Source organism: Miniopterus natalensis, chromosome 2, assembly GCF_054644295.1.
Source record: "Miniopterus natalensis isolate mMinNat1 chromosome 2, mMinNat1.hap1, whole genome shotgun sequence".
NCBI classification, from domain to species: domain Eukaryota; kingdom Metazoa; phylum Chordata; class Mammalia; order Chiroptera; family Miniopteridae; genus Miniopterus; species Miniopterus natalensis.
The window spans coordinates 21,365,346-21,383,065 of record NC_142082.1 but is presented as its reverse complement, the minus strand read 5'-3'; the positions used below and the strand labels follow the sequence as shown (position 1 = coordinate 21,383,065).

The window sequence follows — 17,720 nt, the reverse complement described above, 5'->3', positions numbered from 1 at the left end:
AGAAGTGTAACCAAGAGAGGGCTCTGTGAAAGTAAGCAACAGAAAGCTAACACAAGAGAACTATATTTGTTCTCTGAGATTCTGAGTAGGAATTCACACAAAGCCAGGTCTACAACTTAATCTTGCTCATTGTATCCTCAAGAAGTCTAGAATAAAAGGACCAAAATTGCCAACCTTTAACTATTTTTTCCTTCGCTCCCATACTAGTTTTTTATCACTTTTCAAAAGACTCCTGAAATCTTGGCAGCTTACAGCCCCATTTATAACGTCACAGTTTCTGGAAGTCAGGAGTCCAGCAAGGCACAAGTGATTTCTCTACTCAGGGTCTCACTAGGCTGAAACAAAGTTATTGGCTGAGGCTGGAGTCCTCCTGTGAGCTCACTAACTGTTGGTAGAATTCAGGGATTTTTTGCAGTCATAGCTCCATTTTCTTACTATCTGCCAAGGGGTGATCTCGGTTCCTAGAAATTCCCCCTCAGGTCCTAGTCACATGGCCCTCTCAAGACATGGCAGCTTATTTCTTCCAAGCCAGCATGAGAATCTTTCTGACACCACCCATCTTTTAAGGGCTCACATAATTAGGTCAGGCCCACTCAGAATGATCTCAATTAATTCAAAGTTAACTGACTGTGGACCTTAATTACATCTTCAAAATTCCTTCATCTTCACTATATAATCTACTTACAGGAATGATATCCCAAGGCATGTATGTTAGGAGAGTCTCAGGGGTCATCTTAGAATTCTACATAGCAGTTACCTTCTCTAAAACGAACTTTGCTAAGCCTAGCTGCTTCACATATAAAAGCAGATTGTATCTACCTCAATAGATTGTTATGGGAATTAAGATGAAGTTTATTTAGTCACTGGTAGTTCTCAGCTAACTAATCCTTCTCTATATTTTTACGATCAAGAAGGTTTCTCCTGTTTACCTGCCCCTTCCATAATATGCATTTTTTCCCACTATTAAGTTTTTTTATCTTCTCCTAATTCACTGTCTTTCCACCATTTTTAAACTTGGCTCATCAAAAGTAATTGTGTATGTACCATAAAGACAGGGAATGTTATTTTTGAATATTCGCAATGTTTAATCAGTTCAGTTGTGAATCTGAGATACCAGATTAGGAATGCCAATGCAGAAGTTGTTAAACATCATGAAAATATCCAGGGAAATTCAGAAATTGCACATTTCAGTCCAGTTTGGATAAAGAATATAAAAGAATATGTTAGTCACAGAGAAGTCAGATGAATTCTGTTGAAAGTAATATTTCTCATCCAGTCCAATTTTCATTAGTCCATCTATTGCATCTAAAAGTACCAGTGAGCCATATTATTAACTTCACCCCTGAATACCTCTCATTAGTGTTAGGGACTTCTTCTGAGATCAGTTAGGGGTTTCCAGGGTGAGATGAAAACACTAAGAAAGCAACACTTTACAAATATGAAGTCACATGTCAAATATTCCCTTCTATATTATAATCCACTATAATGACCAAGTCGACAAAGTAAGAGAATTTGCCCTTTGATATTCCAAATAATATATTTATATTCCCTGTATACTATTATAAAAGGCTATGAAGTACAATAAATAGGGACCATAACCTAACATCTGACTCACCTCATCTCGTGACTACCAGGCACTTACAATTTAACATATCCTAAAATCAAATTCTGTTATAACCCTAGATTTCCTTATTTCAGTTTATGGGACCATTTAGTCAACCAGATATTCAGGCTAAAACTTAGGGATTATCCTTGATTTACTTCTTCCCCTCATTACCTGCCTCCACTATCTAATCCAAGTCTTACCGACACTGCCTCCTAAATACAGCCTTGGCATGACCACTTCTCACTTTTTTCATGGCCACCACTCTCACCGGGGCTATCACCAATTCTCTTCTAACACACTACCACAGGCTTCTAATCAACTTCCTGCTTCTACCGATGTCCACTCCCCACAGTGCATCCCCCATACCATGAATCAGAGTGATCTTTTTAAACAATAAAAATCACGTATCAGCCTCTTACTGAAATATCTCTAATGGCTTCCCCTTACACAAAGAATAAAATCCAACCTTTTTACCACAGTCTTTACTCGGCCTGGTTCACTACACTTCAGCCACAATGTCCTTAATTTTATCCTTAAGTTCACCAAATTCAATCCCAACTCAGTACCATAACATCTGCTGCTTTTCTCTGCCTCAAATGCTCTTTCACAAGATTATCTCTTGACTAGCCCATTCTGAGTATTCAAGTTTCTACTCAAATTTCACTTCCACACACAAACTGTCTCTGAACACCCAATCTAAAGCAGCCTACTTTTATCATCACTCTTTTCCTACCATCATGTGTTCCTGTTGCTACTGTGTTTTTGTTTTTTTATAACACTGCTATTGGAAATACTTGTTCATTTATTTACCAATCTTTACTATTTAATGCCTGAACCCTATAACACCACTAACAGAAATGACTACATATTTTTTCCTTTTTAAATTTTATTTTTGTTTAAAATATCACAGATGTCCCTTTTTCTCCCCAATGACCCGGTCCACTCCATCCCAACCCCCTCCCCAGTCCCTCTCCTGACCACTGTCCGTGTCCTTGCATTATGCATATATGTATATAAATTCTTTGGTTACTCTCTCCCCCTCCATCCACTCCCCCCCTCCATCCCTCTGACATTCATGAATCTGATCTATGCTTCCATGTCATTGAATCTATTCTGGTCATCAGTTGATTAAGTTCTTTAGATTCCACGTATAAGCGAGATCATGTGACGTTTATCTTTCTCTGCCTGGCTTATTTCACTTAGCATAATTTTCTCCAGGTCCATCCATGTTGTCCCAAAGGGTACAAGATTCTTATTCTTTACAGCTGCATAGTATCCATGGTGTAAATGTCCCACAGCTTTTTTATCCACTCATCTACTGATGGACACTTGGGCTGTTTCCAGATCTTAGCTATTGTAAACTGTGCTGCTATGAACATAGGGGTGCATATATTCTTTCTGATTAGTGTTTCAGGATTCTTAGGATACATTCCTAGGAGTGGAATCACTGGGTCCAAAGGCAGCTCCATTTTTAATTTTTTGAGGAACCTTTGCACTGTTTTCCATAGTGGTTGCACCAATCTGCATTCCCACCAGCAGTGTACTAGGGTTCCCCTTTCTCCACACCCTCAGCAGCACATGTCATTTGTTGATTTGTTGATGGTAGCCATTCTGACAGGTGTGAGGTGATACCTCATAGTGGTTTTAATTTGCATCTCTCTGATTAGCAACATTGAATATTTTCTGATGTGTCTCTTGGGCATCTGTATGTCCTCTTTGGAGAAGTGTCTATTCGGGTCCTTTGCCCATTTGTTAATTTGGTTGTTTGTCTTCCTCTTGCTGAGTACTATGAGTTCTTTGTGCACTTTGGAAATTAGTATCTTATCAGATACATCCTTGGCAAATGTTTTCCCAGACAGTGGGGTTCCTTTGTATTTTGAGGCTGTTTTCTTTTGCTGTGCAGAAGCTTTTTAGTTTGATGTAGTCCCATATGTTTATTTTTCCTTTTGTTTCTCTCAGCCTAGGAGATGTATTAGTGAAAATTCCACTGCTTCGATGTCTGTGACTTCACTGCCTATGTTTTCTTCCAGGATGTTTATGGTTTCATGACTTACATTTAATTCTTTTATCCATTTTGAGTTTATTTTTGTGTATGGTGAAAGTTGATGGTCTAGTTTCATTTTTTTGCATGTATCTGTCCAATTTTCTCAGCACCGCTTATTGAAGAGACAGTCTTTACTCCATTGGATACTCATGTCCCATTTGTCAAATATTAACTGACCATAATGGTGTGGGTCTATTTCTGGGGTCTCTGTTCTGTTCCACTGATCTATATGCCTCTTGTTCTACCAATACCAGGCTGTTTGGATTACAATGGCTTTGAAATACAGTTTGAAATCCGGTAATGTGATCCCTCCCACTCTGTTCTTTTTTCTCAAGATGGCTGCAGCTATTTGGGGTTTTTTTTGATTCCATATAAATTTTTGAAATGTTTGTTCTAGGTCTGTGAAATATTCTGTTGGTATTTTAATAGGAACTGCATTGAATTTATAAATTGCTTTGGGTAGTATGTACATTTTAATGATATTAATTCTTCCAATCCATGAGCATGGTATATTCTTCCACTTGTTTAACTCTTCCTCTGTTTTTTCAGTGTCATGTAGTTTTCTGACTACAGGTCTTTTACATCTTTGGTTAAGTTTATTCCTGGTATCTTATTTTTTTAGTTGCAATGGTAAATGGAATTGCTTTTTTAGTTCCTCTCTCTGAAAGTTCATTATAGATGTATAAGAATGCCATTGATTTCCAGATGTTGATTTGGTATCCAGCTACCTTGCTAAATTCGTTTATCAAATCTAGTAGTATTTTGATGGAGTCTTTACGGTTTTCTATGTACCATATCATGTCATCTGCAAAGAATGACAGGTTTACTTCCTCCTTTCCAGTTTGGATACCTTTTATGTTTTCTTCCTGTCTGATGGCTGTGGATAGGACTTCCACTACTATGTTGAATAAAAGTGGAGAAAGTGGACATCCCTATCTTGTTCCGGTTTTTAATGGAAATGGTTTTAGTTTTTGCCCATTGAGTATGATATTGGCTGTAGGTCTGTCATATATGGCCTTTATTATGTTGAGGTATGATCCCTCTATTCCCACTTTGCTGAGAGTTTTTATCAGAAATCGGTGCTGGATTTTGTCAAATGCTTTATCTGCGTCTATTGATATGATCATATGGTTTTTGTCCGTTTTGTTTTGTGATATATCACATTTATTGATTTGCGGATGTTGTACCTGCCTTGCATCCCCAGAATAAACCCACTTGGTAATGGTGTATGATCTTTTTAATGTATTGCTGGATCCAGTTTGCTAATATTTTAGTCAGGATTTTAGCATCTATGTTCATCAGGGATATTGGCATGTAATTTTCTTTCTTTGTAGTATCTTTATCTGGTTTTGGAATTAGGCTAATGCTGGCCTCATAAAAAGTTTGGGAGTTTTCCCGTCTCTTGAATTTTCTGGAATAGTCTGAATAGAATAGGTGTTAATTCTTCTTTGAATATTTGGTAAAACTTGTCTCTAAATCCATCTGGTCCAGGACTTCTGTTTGCTGGGGTTTTTTTTATTACTGCTTCAATTTCATTAGTTATCAGCCTATTCAGGTTTCCTGCCTCTTCTTGATTCAGCTTTGGAAGGTTGTATGCTTCTAGGAGTTTGTCCATATCCCCCATGTTTTTCAATTTGTTGGTATATAGTTGCTCATATTTTCTTACAATCCTTTGTATTTCTGTTGGGTCAGTTGTTATATTGCCTCTTTCATTTCTGATTTAATTTATTTGGGTCCTCTTTCTTTGTTTCTTAGTGAGTCTGGCTAAAGGTGCATCAATGTTATTTACCTTTTCAAAGAACCAGCTCTTGGTTTCATTGATTTTTGTATTTTTTTTTTAGTCTCTATGTCATTAATCTCTGCTCTGATTTTTATTATTTCCTTCCTTCTACTTCCTTGGGGATTTTCTTGCTTTTCTTGTTCTAGTTCTTTTAGTTGTTGTGTTAGATGGTTCATTAACTCTTTTTCTTGTTTCTTGAGATAGGCCTGTAATGCTATGAATTTTCCTCTCAGGACTGCTTTTGCCGTGTCCCATAGATTTTGGGTTGTTGTCTGTTCATTTTTGTTACTTTTCATGAAGTGTTTGATTTCTTCCTTGATCTCATTGCTAACCCATTCATTGTTTAATAACATGCTATTTAGCCTCCATGTGTTTGAATATTTTTGAGTTTTTTTTATAGTGGTTGATTTCTAGTTTCATGGCATTGTGATCCGAGAAGATGCTCGATATGATTTCAATCTTCTTATATTTGTAGAGACTCGCCTTGTGCCCTAACATGTGGTCTATTTTTGAGAATGTTCCATGTGCACTTAAGAAGAATGTGTATTCTGCTGCTTTGGGGTGAAATGTTCTATAAATGTCAATTAAATCAATTAGGTCTGGTGAGTCATTTAAGTTCAGTGTTTCCCTGTTGATTTTGTCTTGATCTGTCCAATGCTGACAATGGGCTGTTGAAGTCCCCAACTATGATTGTGTTGCTGTCAATCTCCCCTTTAAAGTCCCCCAAGAAATTTTTTATATATTTAGGTGCTCCTATATTGGGTGCATAAATGTTTATAAGGATTATTTCCTCCTGTTGGATTGATCCCTTTAGTAATATGTAGTGACCATCTTTGTCTCTTGTTATGGTCTTTATTTTGAAGTCTGGGTGAGTCTTTTGCTCTCAGGTGGGTCTCTTGTAGACAGCATATATTTGGGTCCTGTTTTCTTATCCATTCAGCTACCCTATGTCTTTTGATTGGACCATTTATTCCACTTACATTTAAGGTTACTATTGATATCAACTTATTTAATGCCATTTTCCCCCTTTATGCTGATGTACCTCTCTCTCATTATTCCTTCTTTTTCTTAAAGCAGTCCTTTGAGCATTTCTTGCAATGCTGGTTTAGTGGTACTGAACTCCTTTAGCCTTCTTTTGTCTGGGAAGCTCTTTATTTCACCTTCAAGTTTAAATTATAGCCTTGCTGGATAAAGCAATCTTGGTTGCATGTTCTTGCTTTTCATTACTTGAAGAACTTCATGCCACTCCCTTCTGGCCTGAAGAGTCTCTGTTGAGAAATCAGCTGTCAGCCTTATGAGGGTTCCCCTGTAAGGTCACTGCTTGTCTCTCTCTTGCAGTCCTTAATATTTTATCTTAGTCCTTGACATTTACCATTTTAATTATGACGTATCTTGGAGTGGGTTTCTTTGGGTCACTCTTGTTTGGACCCTCTGTGCTTCCTGAACTTGTGTGGCTTTCTCCTTCGCCAGCCTAGGGAAGTTTTCTATCATTATCTCCTCCACCAAGTTCTCTATCCCTTGCTCTCTTTCCTCCCCCTCTGGCTCCCTTATAATGCAAATGTTGTTTCGCTTCATGTTGTCCCAAAGCTTCCTTAGACTGTCCTCATGCTTTTTAAGTGTTTTTTCTTTCTGCTGTTCTAATTGATTTTTTCTACCTTGTCTTCTAAGTCACTTATTCTATCCTCTGCTTCATTGAGCCTGCTTTTAATTCCTTCCAGTGCATTCTTGATATCAGATACAGCATTCTTTATCTCTGAGTTTTGTTTATGGTATGTATCTCTTTTTTCATGTTTTCACTAAGGTACTCAATCATATCATCTAATGTCTTCTTAAGTTCCTTGAACATCTTCATAATCAATACTCTGAACCCCGTTTCTGATAACTTGCTTAACTGCAACTCATCAAAGTCTTTTTCTGGTGATTTTTCCTTTTCTTTAACTTGAGGGTTCTTTGTCTCCCCATATTGGTAGGTCTTAGTGTTTGTATCTATATATTAGATGTATTTGCTGTCTCTCAGTCTTGTGGGATGGGATTTTGTCTTGTGGGTTCAGTGGAGCCCAAAGGTGTGTTTTCCTTATATCTCTGAGCTATTTGCTCTAGGCGTGTGCCTCTTGTGGGTGTCCCTTTTTTGGTTTCTTTATGTTCTCCTGTTTTGGTTGAGTCTAGATTGTCGTCGATCAGTCCTTGGGAGGGCCCTCCTCTCAGGCTGGTTCTGTCTCAGCCCCAACCTCATCGTGTAAACTGTTGCACGGGTGCTGGCAAGGCATGGCGATACACAACTACACTCCCAGGAAAACAAGAGGTATCTTACAAAATATCTTGTCACAGTGAAAACAACCCATATGAAAATAGAACTGGGAGAGTGAAAGGAGAACACACACACACACACACACACACACACACACACACACACACACACAAAGCTTAAAAAAAAGAAAGAAAAGTGACAGAGAGAGAGATGTATATTGTTAACAGTGGTGAAAATTTTGAAAATAATAATACACTAAAATGTAAAAAATGGAGACGCTACTGGGAAGCAGAGAAAAGATTCTGAAAGAAGGGCCAGCAAAAAATTAAGGGAGAGAATAGGAATAGGATAATAGTTGAAAATGAGAAAACAAAAATACAATAAAGAGAACAAGAGAAACTAACAATTGGACAAAAAAATCCAGGAAGACAGAAGGGAGGGTGACAAAAGAACAAAAGAAAAGTAGAAAAGGAAAAAAAAAAAAAAGAAAGAAAAAAGTTATGCCAATGGATCGAGAGGAGAGAGAGATATAGCCCAGGCAGGGAGTCTGGTAAGGGATTTGGTGGAAACTATAGAGGAAAGCAGTAAACTTGGTTATAATGATAAAGATCCAGTCGTTAAGCAGGAAATATCAAGAAAGTCTTGATAGTAGAAACAAGAATAAAACAAAACAAAGCAAATAACCAAAACAAAACTAAAAACAAGCTAAGCAAGACAAAATTGTTTTATAAAAAACAGAAAAAAATTTAGTTAAAAAGGTTTTTTAAAATTAAAATAAAATTATTATAAAATTTAAAAAGGAAGGAAAAACAAATTTTCTCCTCTTTCTCTTCTTCCTAAGGAAAAAAGAGAAAAAACAAACACATAAAAAACAAACAAACAAAAACCAAAACAAAACAAAAAAACAGAAGAAAAAAAGACAATCAGGTGAGTTTCTTCTGGGCAGCTTATGTTGTCTGAGGGTCACTGTTTTGTGTGGTGATTTCAGTTCTCCTGGGAGGTACTTCTGTAGCACCCAATGTGTGGAGCCATCTAGGTTTGGCTCTGGTGTCCTTAGGTAGATGGTTGATCTGAGGCTCTTGTGGACCACCTCCTCTTGTCAACTATTTTGCAACCTTGTAGTTGTCTTGTCTTACTCCAGAGTCTTCTGTAGACTCTTTAGGGTGCAGGGTGGCTAGTGTAGCTCAGGGTATCACTCCCCTTACTTAGAGGTTTCGCTATCAGGCACTCACTCTGCGGGAGTTAGTCTCTGTTCCACTGCCAGCTCCTCAGTCCCTACCCTGTCCTCTGATTCTAGTTCCCCAGGCTCTGTCCTGCTGCAGCTTCAGATTGACTTCAGCCTGTTGCCTTTTCTGTATGGGCCATTTCAGCAGCCCGGGCTCAGCGGGTTCGATTAAAGAACATTCTGGTGAGCCCTTTGCCTGCCCAGCCCCTAGCAGGGGTTTTCAGCGTTTCCTCCAGTTCCCAAACAATAGTCCCTGAGAGTCTTATACTTGTACAGTCCTCCTGTGAGCTGCTCTCCCTTCCCCCTCAGGACTGTGCCCCATGGGGGGCATGTGGGGCCTCAGTGAGCGGGACCCGCCCCTTTCCTGTTGGGAGCGGTGCTCCTGGCTACAGAAGAGGATGGTGGGCTCTGCCCCTCCCTGCTCAGCTCTGGTTGGCTGGTCGCACCAGGCCTGCCCCTCAGACCGTCTACTGTGCAGACCCCAATCCCAGCCTCCGCTTGTCTGTCCGAGCAGTGCACGCAGGGAAGGTGGGATCAGATGCACAAACGCACAAAGCAACACACAGGTAGAGTCCGCCCTGCAAGGTCCTGCCGCCCAGTGGAGGGGACCCAAAATCAGCTCCACGCAGCTCCCCCCAACACTGGTCTCAGCAAACCTGGGGCAGCTTCATGGACCACCACGGCGCCCCTCAGGGCTGGTCCCAGATCCCAGCCTCTCCCACTGGGAGCTCAGGGCGGGAGGACACCCTCAGGGCTGGTCCCAGATCCTAACCTCTCAGCACCAGGAGCTCACGGTGGGAGGGCTCCTCCCCCCCCCCCCCCACGCTGAGCAGATTCCACGCTTTCTGGGGCTCAACACAGTGCCCCACAGGCAGGCAGAGGGTCCCCATGTGTGGCTGCTCAGCGCTGTCCTCTGGTCCCTTACCTCTTGGGTGCCACAGCCCTTTGGACAGCCTTCCCCATGGTTGGCACCCCTAGCACTAGAACCCGGTCGCAGCCACCTCTAGAAGCTTTGTTTCCTAGGAAGGCGCCAGCCACCATTAGAGGCTTTGTTTCCTAGGAAGGCTCCAATCCCTCCAGGACTCACCGCTCCCCTGGGCCCCTCTGCCCTGTGAGCGGGGCGCTCCTTCCCCTCGTTGCTCCGGGTGTGGGGTCCCCGCTTTTGGATGCTGTCCACACTCCAGAGGGGAGGGAGCTTTGCAGCCTCCAAGGCTCCAGGCTTGGAGCCCAGCACAGGCTTCAGGGGTCCCCCTTCCTATGCCCCCCTCTCTTACTGGACTCCGTGATGTTTCTTCAGTGCTCCCCACTCGCACTCCGGCCACTCAGGTATGTTTCTCTGGTTTTTCCAAGCTGGCTACGTAGGATTTTAGGAGTAAATTGAGTCCATGGCTGGGGGCGGGGGCATTCTGCTGCTTCTCACAGCGCCACCATCTTCCCCCCCATTTTTTTATTTACTAATTTTTTATTGTTTATTGCCTGAACCCTTCAGTAGAATATAATCTCCATAAGAATAGGAACCATATTTTTTGTCCTGTTTATCACTGGGTTTCCAGTGCTAGAAGAGTGCCTTACCCAATTGAGGTGTTAAATATATATTCATGGAACAAATTTTAAAAAATCAACACCTTGGGTAACCATATCTCAAGATCTGTCTTCCTTATAAAGTTTAAGATCCAAGATCAGGTCCTCCAACATAAATTATACTTGTTCTATTTGAGGCAATAGAGAATTTTGAAGTTTAACATTTGAAATGAACTCCTTAGTGATCTCATCCAAATTATGTTTCCAATGTCACCTCACTAATTTCATTGAATATTCTTTATTGAAAGAGGCAATCTTTTTCAAAGAATTCGCAGATAGAACCAATTTAAATTTTCCACAGATGGATTAAGCAAATAGCACTCTTTTCCACATGGTTCCTAAAACAGCCTTAAGAGATTAAGATAAACATAAACTCATTATAGAATCTGAAGCTCGTTGAGCTATATATAATTCTTTTCCATCTCCAATAAATTATAGATTATTACTGTAACATGAACTAAAATGATAGAGAAAAAACTATTTTCTAGTAAGTCCAGAAAGCCCATAAAAAATTATGAGAATAGCCCAGCCAATGAGGCTTGGTGGTTGAGCGTTGACTCACCAACCAGAAGATCATGGTTCAATTCCCGGTCAGGGCACATGCACAGTACGGGGTGTGCAAGAGGCAGCCAGTCATCATTGATGTTTCCATCTCTCTCTCCCTCTCCTTTTCTCTCTCTGAAATCAATAAAAACATATTTTTAAAAATCATGAGAATAAGAAGAGACAGATTAACTGAAATATCACTTATTACAATGGCCTTGAAGGAAGAAATGTATACAGGTAAAGTTTACCTCTCTTTCTCCTGTTTTCATTTATGTTTACACTCCAGCTTCATTTTTCTATCTCAATGAGGCCCATTTTTTCCATAGCCAAAAACATAGCTGCCAAAAACTCTGGAGTTCTTAGAAGAAAAACTCTTCTTAAACTGTCCAAAATTCCCAGAAAAGACTCAGAGCCTCCCCAGCTTGCTTAGCATGAAGATGCTCACCTCAAGAACCACCAACTGTAACAAGGTTGGAGAGTACTGCAGTTGGACTTGGTCTGGTTAGGTACTAAGTACAGTCAAACCAATATAGAGTTATAAGACCATGCTGTACTAACAAGATATTCCCCACAGTAACCATGTGGATATCGGGCAGTTCCCAGAAAGTGGAAGTTAGAACAAAATCCTATCTGAGGCTTCTACAGATAAATCTAGAAGTTTATGTGAAATCTTCTCTCTTATCATCAATAAAAGTTTATGATGCTCTCATCCGTACTGATCTCTGCCTTCCCTACATAAACTTCGGTACTCCAGGCCAACATGATTACTACATAGGGTATCCTGCTACCATAACCTCAACTTTGGCTACTGCTTAGAGAGAAAAAAGATAGCACCTGAACTGGCAACTGTCCCTCAATATCTATTCTTCCTTTTTTCCACTTAGTAACAGAACTTTATTATTTGAAAGACACACAGACGCCAAGCTGGGGGAAAAAAATATATATATATTTCTCAGGCTCCCTTGGAACTAGATACGGTTTTGCGACTAGGTTCTGGCCAGTGGAATATGAGCAGAATTTCTATGCAAAACATCACGTTAATGGCATGAAGTAAAATAATTTATGATATGGAATTTTGACACCTTGATCTCTCTTGGTAAGATTATTCTGTATATTTTGTCAAGAAATGGGTGAGCAAACTCTACTAAGCTAAGAAAATACATTTACCTCTCTTCCATTTAAAATATCTGTTCGGATCAACAGATGGCAGAATAGGAGATGCCAGCGTTCATTCTCCATCCCCATACACAAAAACTACAGAGCTATCCACAAATGAAAATAGCCCTGGGAGGGCTCAAGAGCACAATTAAAAACCTACAGCAACACAGTGGAGAAAAAACAACAGTGGCAAAAGGAGAATAACTGGACAGAAAGGATCACTGGGGAGCTCAAGGGAGTGGAGACACTGAGAGACAGCTAGGCACAAAGGATGAGTACTGCCAGTATGAGCCATGCAGCAGATGCCACCACAGCTCCCAGTGGCCTCCTCTGCAGAGGACACTGGCAGACTTTGCCACTGAGGACCTCAACAATCCCTGAGACAGCTGTGGGCTCCCCATAGCTTTTATAGTCAAGGACCCCACCATGCTCCACAGATGACACTAGCAGGTTTTGCCACTGAGTTAACCAATAGTCATCACCACTGCAACCCGCTCACCCACTATGGCTCCCCGCCCAGAAAGAGCTGCTGCTGTGCTGCCCCAGGACCAGCGCTGTCATGCCCCCAAACACTGGAGATGCCCCACACTGGAGTTACAGTGCTCCACATGCAGCCACATCTCAGGCACCAGGGCCACTGCCCGAGTGTTATCCAAACCCTAGACTCTGGATCCTCTGTTGCTTAATGAGCATACATTTTCCAGTCCCTGCCTCCATGGATGCTCCATGTGCACCCGTGCCTGTGACAAGAGAGCCACTGCCACCCTGGGCTAGCCAGCAGCCCAGACCTTGGTGTGCTTTCACTTCGTGAGTGCCCATGCACCCCTCAGCCACACTGATGCTCCACAGGTGCCTGTGCATCAGACACCAATGCTATCAGCACCTTCAGGAGGGTACCCACAAGCTCGATCAGCTGCAGAGGAATCCCCTGGCTACTGCATCCCCCCAAGGAGAGAGGTCAGGAAGCCCCCAAACCCTCTGCCACTGACGAACCCAACAGCCCTCACCCTCGCCCTTTGGCCACTTGAGGACCCCTGTGATCTTGGGCAGCTCTGACCTAGCTGCACAGAGGCTGGGCCACTGGCACTGCCCCAAAGCTGGAATCTCCACACCTCAGTGAGGTAAAAGTATTTCCCTATCAAAGCCAGTCCATAAAGTCTGGAAGAGGTGACTGTTCCATCAAATATGCAAACAATGCAATGCTTCAAGAAACACACACAAAATCAAGAAATAAGTTAAAATTTTCATCATTAAAGATTTTTTTTTTTTTGGTCAAATGCTTTTTCTGCATCTATTGAGAGGACCATATCATTTTTATTGATTACGTCTTTAAATAAGCTTTCTGCTCCCTCTCCTCTTCTCGTTCTGGAACTACTATAATTCACAAGTTGATTCTTTTGATGGTATCCATGAATCACATAGGCTTTCTTCACTCTTTTTCTTTTTTTCTCTTTGTTCTTCTCTAACTGGATAATTTCAAATTCCTGTCTTTTAACTTGGATTTTTTTCTTCTGCTTGGTCCATTTTCCTATTGATTCTCTGTTGCATTTTCGACTTCATTCATTGTATTCTTCAGCTCCAGGATTTGTGTGTGTTTTTTAAAATAATTTCTATCTTTGTTAAACTTCTCATTTTGCTCATGTATTGTTTTCTTGATTTTGTTGAACTGTCTGTGTTTTCTTGTAGCTCACTGAGCTTCCTGGAAACAGCTGTTTTGAATTCATTTTCAGTAAATCATTTTCAGATCTCCATGTCTTTAAGATTGGTTACTAGAAAATTATTGTGATCCTCTGATTGTGCCATGTTTCCCTGATTTTTCATGCGCCTTGAAGTTTTGAGTTACTGTCTTCACATTTGAAGCTGCAGGAACCTTTTTTCTTTACTGCCTTCATGAAAGAAACACCTTCCTTTAGCCCCGCCTGGGATTCTGAGGCTTTTTCACACTTTCTATGGATACAAACATTCCAACTCTGCTTGCTCCCTTTGTGGTAGAGTTCTTAAGCTTGTATGACTTCTCTGAATCCTGCAATGCACCAGGCTGAGGGCTGGCAGACTACCTTTTGCTTTACCATGCGTGCCACTAAAGCTCTCCAATGCTTCCAAATTCACATTCCCCCTCGCCCCCCAAAGATATGTTGTAACTTCTCCACTGGAAGCCTGGACTTCCACAAAGGCTCATTCATCCATTGCTGATTGCATAAGACAACACTTTCCAGACACTGCTGGACCTTGGCTGAGAGGGGCAGGAGCTAGTTAATGGGCCACTGAGGGTCCACAGCCAGGATCTACATGCTTATTGCCCAATTCACAGGTGGGTGAGACACTTTCTGGGTCCTGTGGTGTATGGTACTGAGTCACATAGCTCCCACAAAGACATTTTTATCCATGATGGATGCCAAATTGTTATTGTTGAGGGAAAACGATGACATCTTATTCAGTCATGTTCTGGTATCACTCTTCTTGTCAAATGCTTAATTTAGAAATAATACCTGTTACCAAAATTCTTAGAAAATAAAAGGGAGAATCTTATACTCATTTTATGAATATAGTATAATTCTCACATTAAAACCTGACTAAAAATTTACAAAAAAGATTGCAGCTAATATACCTCATAAACATAAACAAAAATCCCTAACAAACTATCAGTAAATCATATGCAACAATATAGGAAAAAAATAACATATAATGGGTTTTTCCTAGAAATGTAAGTTTTCATAAACCCATGAATCAATTAATATGATATGGGCTGTTAATAAACTATTACAAAAATATAACCATTTCAATAAATGTGGGAAAAGCATTTGAAAAATTCAACACTCATTTATAATATACACTAGAAATACAAGGGAATTACTTCAACCTTATAAAGGACCTTACAAAGGACTTCAACCTTATACTCAGAAAATACCTATATATAACATAATACAGCTAATATTACACTTACTTAACAAAGTGTAATATTGAATGCTTTCCACCTAAGATAACTAAAACATGGGATGTTTTACTAATTTCTTACTACTTTCATTCAACATTGATCTTATATAGTGGAACAAGAAAAAAAAAAAACTGAATGATGTATATACTGGAAAATAGAAAATAAAACACTCATTTCTCTCAAAAGACATTGTGTGTTGTGTATTTGTGTAGAAAATCCAAGAAACTAAACAGAAAACAACACTAATAGAACTAGTAAGCTACGTATTACAGGCCATTGTCAAACTCTGTGATATGTAACTTTTTAGACTAAAAGTCTAAAGTCCATCAGTAAATTTCATATCATCTTTGTCATATATGCTCATCTTTGTCAGCATTTGTATAGAAGAGAATAACTCTGATGTTACCAGGCACATATACACCATGTGTTGTAAATTTTTTATCTTTTACTGATTCATTCTGAGCAAGTGCTCTAAATTCTTATATTTTTATCCTTTAACAACTGCACACTTACATCATAGTACAGTTCCATATTTTCTGATGTGCATGTGATATCACCTCACACCTGTCAGAATGGCTATCATCAATAAATCAACAAACAACAGTATTGGCGAGGAGGTCAAGAAAAAAGAACCCTTCTGTACTGTTGGGACTGCAAATTGGTTCAGCCGCTATGGAAAACAGTACAGAAGTTCCTCAAAAAAACTAAAAACAGAACTACCTTATGAGTCAGCAATTCCACTCCAAAGAAATCCAAAGAAATCCAAAACACTCATTCAAATAGATATAGAAACCCCTATGCTCACTGCAGCATTATTTACAACAGTCAACTCAAGTGGCCAACAATAGACAAGTGGATAAAGAAGATGTGGTACATATACATTACCAATGGAATATTGCTAAAAAAGAATGAAATCTTACCATCTGCAACAACATGAATGAACCTTGAGGGTATCATGCTAAGTGAAATAAGTCACACAGAGAAAGACAAATACTACAAGATTTCACTTATATGTGGAATACACAGAAAACAAAAATTCAAGCAAAACAGAAACAGACTCATAGATACAGAGAATGAACTGATGGTTTCCAGACGGAAAGGGAGCCAGGGGATTGGGTGATAAAGGTGAAGGGATTAAGTACAAATTGGCAGTTAGAAATAGTCACATGGATGTAAAATACAGTATAAAAAACATAATAATGTTGTAATAACCATGTATGATATGCCCAGTGGGTACTAGGCTTATCATGTAAATTATATAAATGTCTAACCACTATGCTATACACCTGAAACTAATATAAATAATACTGAATGTCTGAAAATGAAAAATAAAAAAAGATAGAAAAGGAAAAGACCCTGTCTTCTTCTAATGAATAATACTCACCCATGACTATATGAATTGATAAAAGTCTCATAAATCTCTTTAATCTCATTGCAGTATTTAAATAAATATTAGTGACATTTTTAAAGTTAAAAATAATTGGAAACATGCCAAAAGAAATGTAAAAGCATATGAAAACATAAGTCCCACTGGTAAACAACTACAGAATTATATAAAACTGTAATAATGATGTATAAATTAATTTCACTGTAATATGAAAGTTAGAATAATAAAAGTTGTTTATATTTATTTTACATGACATAAAAAGAAGCAAACTCTGACTAAAAAAACAGCAAATATGTGGAGGGAGAGTAAAAGTGTAGGTTTTTTGTATACAATCAAAGTTAAGCTATTATCTTCTTAGACAGTTACAACTAAAGATGTTTATGCAAGTCTCAAGCTAATAGCAAAGAAAAAAATGTATAATAGATACACAAAGGATAAAAAGAAAAGAATCAGATAAAATCATCACCAATAAAATCATCAAATAACAAAGGAGAATCACAAGAAGAGACTATAAAACTGTAAAACGGACATAAAACAATAAATGATATGGAAATAGTAAGTCCTCACCTAATAATAATTTAAATTTAAATGAATTAAATTTCCCAATCAAAAGGTATAGAATAAATAAATGGATAAATTTTTTTTTTTTTAAAAAGATCCAACTATATGCTGTCTACAAAAGGCCCACCTTTGGATTTAAGGACACACATAGGCTGAAATGAAGGGAAGATACATCTTCAGTGGTACCCAAGGAAAAGCAGAGATGACTGTACTTATATCAAATAAATGGACTTAAATTACAAACTACTTCTAGACACAAAGAAATTCATGAAAAAAGAAATTACCACTCAGGAATACTTTAAATAGCAAATTGTCCTTCAGAAACTAAGGTGAGATAAAGATTTTCCTTAGTAACAAAAGCTAAGAGAATTGATCACCATAAAACCTGTTTTACCTTACAAGAAATGCTAAAAGGAGTTCATCAGCCTGAAATGAAAGAAGCTAATCAGTAATAAGAATATATGCAAAACGCTAGTAAAAGCAAAGTCATACTCAGATTCATTGTACTCTAAAACTCTAATATGATGGTGTGTTATTAACTCTAGGATAATCGTTAAAGGACAAAAGTATTAAAAAGAGCAATAGCTACATAATTTCTTATTGGATACATACTACAAAAATATACAAATTATGATATCAACAAAAGAAG

At 39.1% G+C, this 17,720-nt stretch overlaps 1 protein-coding gene across 1 annotated transcript in view; it reads right to left on the bottom strand.

Moving 5' to 3' along the window:
* The window catches only part of LOC107544721 (disintegrin and metalloproteinase domain-containing protein 32-like), a 105,535-nt gene that overhangs the window by 17,172 nt on the left and 70,643 nt on the right, over nucleotides 1-17,720 (bottom strand). The window lies entirely within an intron of this gene.